This window comes from Suricata suricatta, chromosome 3 (genome assembly GCF_006229205.1).
Source record: "Suricata suricatta isolate VVHF042 chromosome 3, meerkat_22Aug2017_6uvM2_HiC, whole genome shotgun sequence".
In the NCBI taxonomy this organism is placed as follows: Eukaryota; Metazoa; Chordata; class Mammalia; order Carnivora; family Herpestidae; genus Suricata; species Suricata suricatta.
The window spans coordinates 148,933,126-148,939,376 of NC_043702.1; positions in this window are offsets into that span (position 1 = coordinate 148,933,126).

The window sequence follows — 6,251 nt, forward strand, 5'->3', positions numbered from 1 at the left end:
CTTTCCCCTTCCCATACAAGGCAGGGAGTCCAGCAGAGGACTTAAATCACTTAGAGTTATGAGGCCTTAGGTCAGTTACTTATCCTCACCAAACCTCAGCTTTCTCATTCAGAAAATGGGCCTAATAATACATTTAGCTTAATGCCTGGCACTCAGTCAGCTAATAAAGTGTTAGTTACTATTTACTGTTAGTGGGACTGTTATTCTTGAAAGCAGGGTTCTCTGGCGGATTTCCCACCTAGCCGATAGGATGGAGCTTGGGTTCCATAACCTTTCCATGATGTATCCCCATCTCCCCCTACACGCATGCATGCACACACATGCACACACACACATGCACACATGTATGTGATACACACGCGTGTGCACACACATACACACACACACACACACACACAACTAGCATTCTAGGAGTCCTTGGGGAGGTTTCAGTCCCTACCCTGGCCCCATCCATTGTCAGCCAAGCCCCTGGCATTTCACGGATCTCAGCTCTGCCTGTTGCAAGTTATAAATAACCCCTGGCCATCTGTTCTATGAAACCCCAATACCGAGACCAAAAGCAGAAGCTTCCTAGATCCCTGTCTCCATCCTTCCCCATCTTCTTCTGTTTCTGGCAGGATTTTTATTTTTCTCTGCTTTAGAATTTAAAGCTCTTCCCCAGCCTCTGCGTGGACTCTCCATGATTGCAGCTGTCGAGGAAATCTCCGGGGAATGGTTCTTTTGGGAGGAAATGCCTATTTAAAGAAATTGCCCAGAAGCGCTGTGCTCCCTCCTTTGGCCCGTTGGCCCGTTGGCCCGTGACTGGGCAGGGCTAGCAGCTATAAGCAGATGGAATGTGCACAGTAAACCTGAGGGGACTACGAGGTAGGCGCCACCCACAGCAAAGGGGCTCAGAAGCAGTGGTTCTCTGAGCGCCCAGAGCTAAGCAAACCCTTAACCTTGTTGCAGGGGATGAGATGAGAATCCTAGGGCCCTTCCTTTCTTCTCAGATGAGAATCCTAGGGCCCTTCCTTTCTTCTCATTCCTACCCAGTAAAAACACATAGAAGTCCTGTGTGTCCCAGCCCCTCTCATCCTGTAGTAATTAGCTAGTTAAAATAACATATTAGCTAGAAATAACAATTAGCTCATCGGGGTGGCTGCATGCTATGGACTGAATGTTTATTTCCCCCACAAATTCAGATGTTGAAGCCCTAGCCCCTAGTGAGATGGTATTCAGAGATGGAGTCTTCTGGAAGCAATTAGGATGAGGTCATGAGAGTGGGGACCCCACCATGGGATTAGTGCCCTTCTAAGAAGGGACCCCAGAAAGCTTACTCCCTTCAAGTTTACTCACTGAGGAAAGGCCATGTGAACAGAGCCAGAAGTGGAAGGAAGCCAGAAAGAGGGCCTCATCAGAACCCGACCATGCTGGCACCTTGGTCTTGGACTTCAGCCGCCAGAACAGTGTTTACACCACCCTATCTGGGGTATTTTATTATGTCAGCCCAAGCTGAATGATACCCTCTATAAACACATTGGTCAGGATATTCCCTCAGGAAGAGCATTCTAACAGGACCTTCCAGGAGACAATGTCAATGACTATGGTCTGTCTCTTAGGTGAAACGTAGTACTCGGGCAGCCATGCTTTTTCCATCACAAGCCAATTGATCAGAAATCCATATGTATGTGAAGTACATAAAGTTTTAAATGTTGTACCAAATTTAACTAAATAGGAGCACCTGGGTGCCTCAGTTGGTTAAGTGTCTGACTCTTGATTTCAGCCCTGGTTATGATCTCAGAGTTTGTGAGATCGGGCTCTGCACTGTTAGCACAGATACTGCTTGGGATTCTCTCTCCCCCTCTCTCTCTGACCCTCTCCTGCTCTGTCTCTCTCTCAAAAGAAAATAAACATAACAAAATTACTAAATAGGAAGTAATATTTATCATATATGTATAACAATAAAAATTCAACAAACACTCATGGTCCCACCATCTATTTTAAGGAACAAAGCATTGCCTTTGTATGCCTCCTTCTTATCCATTCCCTCCTTGATCTGAGGTAGCCCTCATCATTAATTCTGTACTCAGGATTCCCTCGCTTCTTTACGGTTTTATCACGTTTCTATTCCAAAATGACGTATTGTTTGATTTCATATATTTTTGAATATTTTAGCAGTGAAATCAAAGCACACATCTTCTTTTGCAACTAGCTTCTTTCATCTGTGTTGCGTGTGTTGCCATTTTTTTAAATTATAGTGCAGAATTCCACTGTGTGAATTATTTCTCAATTCTATTGCTGATGAAAAGTATCCATCATCCAAGTTTGGGAGTACTGGATGCTAGGCTGCCACGAATATTCTTCTTTTACAGGGAGGACTTGCAGGGTGTCTACAAAGAAGTACAATTGTTGTGTCTTCATACTCACAAATATGCATCTTCATCAGAAAATGTCAATCCTACTTTCCAAGGTGACTACATCAGTTTACTTCCACTAATAGTGATCTGGTCAAACTTCAAATTTTTGTTTATCTGGAGGGCACAAAATGACATCTCTTGTGGTTAAAATATGCATATCCCTGATGACTATTAAGTTGAGCATTTTTTTCATATATTTATTTGCCATTCATATTTCTTCATTTGTGAAATTCCCATTCAGGTACTTTGCCCATTTTTTTTATTAGATTGTTTGTCATTTTCTTATTGATTGTAGGAGTTTCTCATGTATATATTTTTTAAGTTTATTTATTTTGAGGGTGGGAAGAGGAAGGGAGAGAAGGAGACAGAGAATCCCAAGTAGGCTCCACACTGTCAGTGCAGAGCTGGACATGGGACTTGAACTCATGAACTGTGAGATCACGACCTGAACTGAAATCGGAGGCTTAACTGACTGAACTCCCAGGTGCCTCCTCATATTCTTGATAGTAGTCCTTTGTCAGAGAGAAGTATTACAGTTATCTTCTCTCACTTTGATTTCCTTTTCACTCTCTTAAGATGTCTTTTCACTTATTTTCCTTTAGAGTTAAGGATTTTTATTCCTGTTTAGGAAATGGTTGCCTACTGCAAGGTCACAAAGATACTTTTTTCTGTTTTCTTCCAGAAATGGTTTTATTTCTGCTTTCACATGTAGGTCTCTATATCTGAACTGAGTTTTATATGTGGTATGAGGCTGTTGGCTACCCCGCCAGCCAAAGCTGCTTGGTGTTCCCACGGAGCAGGCCACTGGGGACCCTGATGCCACTGTCATGTGGCTCATACTGACAGCCCTCACCCTTCTTTATTCCTAGCCATCTCCAGACATCTCAGCCAAGTCAGCGTCTCTAGCAATCTTTCTTTGGGGTTTTTCTCGAGTTTTGCTCCATGGCATCGCTGCAGATTCTTAACTGGACGACTGAGCCCTCCCAGGGCTATTTTTGTTTGTGGATGGTAGTCTGTTGTTGTTTGTGGGGAACAAAGCCTGCTCTTCCCCTACGCTGCCATCTTGTTGATGTCACTCTAAGGTTATTTTTGCTGTTTATAAGTTATAAATTTGAAGTTATGTGTTTTTAGCACTTTAATGATGTTATTCCATTGTCTTCTGGCTTTCATTGTTTCCGTTGAAAAGTTTGCTAACTATATTATAGTTGTTCCTCTGCAACAGTCTATCTTTTTAGCATGCCTGCTTTTATGATTTTCTCTTTGTTTTTGTTTTCTCTGATTTTACTACAATGTATTTCTGGGTTTTTTTTCGGGGGTGGGAGAAATGTATATTCTTGAAAATATGGCTCCATTTCTGTTGTTGTTGCTGTTTTGTTTTGTTGTTTTTCTTCTTTTCTTTTTCCCTCTGTGTGTGTGTGTTCAAGTATAATTAACATATGGTGTTATATTCGTTTCATGTGTACAATATAGTGATTCAGCAATTCTGTGTAATACTCAGTGCTCATCATGATAAGTGTATTCTTAATCCCCTTCACCTATTTCAATATCCCCCTCTATCATTTTGGAATATTATAGGATTTGGAATGCTTATATTTGAAGAGATATTTTATTGCATCTGTCTTATCTTTCTTTCCTTTTGGCACACCAGTTACATATATGTTGGGATTTTAACTGTGTGCTCTGTGTCTAACATATTTTCCACCTTTTGGAGAGAGTCATTTTAATTTTAATCTGAATTTTCCTATTGATTCATCTTCCAGTTTGCCAATACTTTAATCTCAACGTTGATAGATCCATTAAATGAATTATTTGTTGTTAATTATGTTATTGTATTTTTCAGTCCTGGAATCTCCATTTTGAGATTGTAGCCCTCTGCTGAAATATACCATCCTTTAATGTATTTTCTTGAATACATTACTCACAGCTATTTTAAACTCTGTATCTGGTAAATAAAAAATCTGAATCACCTATGGGTCTGGATTTTCTTCTTCTTGGGGATAGGGTCTTTTTATTTTTTCTCTTGGTTTTCAATCTTTTGTGTTGACAATGTTTGATTGATTGTTAGATATTGTTTCTGATAAATTGTAGAAGCTCTAGATGATGTTAACTTCCTCCAGATAAGGATTTAATTTTCTTCTGGCAGGCAGATAGATTATGATCAAATTAACTTGATTCAATTGAGACTAATCTGTTTCCATGTTATCCTTACTTCTAGGATATAGTTCTTCCACTGGCTAAATTGAAAGCCTGAGGCCCTGAACTCTAACTCTTTCCTGAACCATAGCATTGCCAAAATTTCTACTTGGTTTCTTGAAGCGTTGCCTTACACATGCATGAATTTAGGCGAATTACTTGATGAAAACTTGTCTTTAAAATATTGGGATTAGCTGAGTACATTTCCCTTTTCTTTGGATCTTGGTCTTTCAAGTCCTGGCTGCCAATTTTATCTAGCTTTTAAAGTTCTCAGTGTGAGGGATAATTTGATGCCAATTATGTGTTTAGAGGTAGAAGCAAAAGTCCCCCCTAGATTAAAAACTCAATGAGAGCAGGACCACATCTATCTTGTTCTTCACTGTATCTTAGTTCCTAGAGCAATGACCAGAATAATAGTAAGTGCTTACTAAAGGGGGAGCCCAGTCCTTGGCTTCTGGTCACATTAGTGGTGTGACTTGCCTCCTGCATTGCAAATAAACCTTAAAATCTGGACAGAGGCTGCACTTGAACCACTATAGCATCTCCTGGGACTTTAATTGGAATCACATCAAAGCTATCAATTAATTTTGCAGAGAATTGACATCTTTATGATTTTGTGTATTCCACACTATAAATAGGATATCTCTCCATTTATTTAATTCACAAAGAAAAGCACATAATATGAGATTAACAGCATGGATTCTATAGCTAAACTGCCTGGGTTCAAATCCTAGCTCTATCCCTCAGTGGATATTTGACCCTGTGATAGTTTCTAGTGTCCTTGCCTAGAAATGGGATGATTTAATAATAATAAATAGGGGTGATTATGAGGAGGTAGTAGGTTAATAATTATAAAGCATTAGAACCACTTGACATGTAATGGGTTATGCACAACTGTTTGTTACATGAAATAATAACTCTCCTTTAATGTTTTTTAATAAACTTTTAAATATTTCTTCATTAAAATCTTACAGTCTTTTGTTAGATATATTCCTAGTTACTTTATATTTTGATGTTATATTGAATCCCCATGGTTTTAAAAGTTATATTCTCTGTTTTTGCTGGTTCATGGAAATAAAATTAAGTGAAATTGATTTCTAGGGTTTGTCACACAATCTTATCATCTGTAAAAAATAACAATTTTGATTCTTATCAATTCTTACAACTTTTTCCCTCCTTTCCTTTTCTCCTTTCCCACCTTTTGTGTCTTGCTTAGAACTTCCAGGTCAATGGGAGTGATCATGTATATTCTCTTCTTGCTCCTGATCTTGTAGGGAATATTTCAAAGATTCACTATTATATATAGTGTTTCCTGTGAGTTTTTAAAGGGTATCTTTTATCTATTTCTTTTTGCTTCTAGTTTGCTAAAGGTTTTCATTAGGAGCAGATATTTAATCAAATGATTTTTGTTGTTTTTGTTTGTTTAGTAGCAAGGGAGATGATTTATCTCCTTTAATCTGTTAATGTAGTGAGTTACATTAATTTATTTTCTTTCTTTTTTTTTACATTAATTTATTTTCTTAAAAAAATGGTAGAGCAGCTTTCACCCCTAGAATGAACTCATGGTCAAGATGTAGTATATTTCCATATGGTGTTATATGTGGCTTGCTAATGTTTTGTTTAGATTTTGCATGTATATTCATGGGAAGGATGGCCTATAAA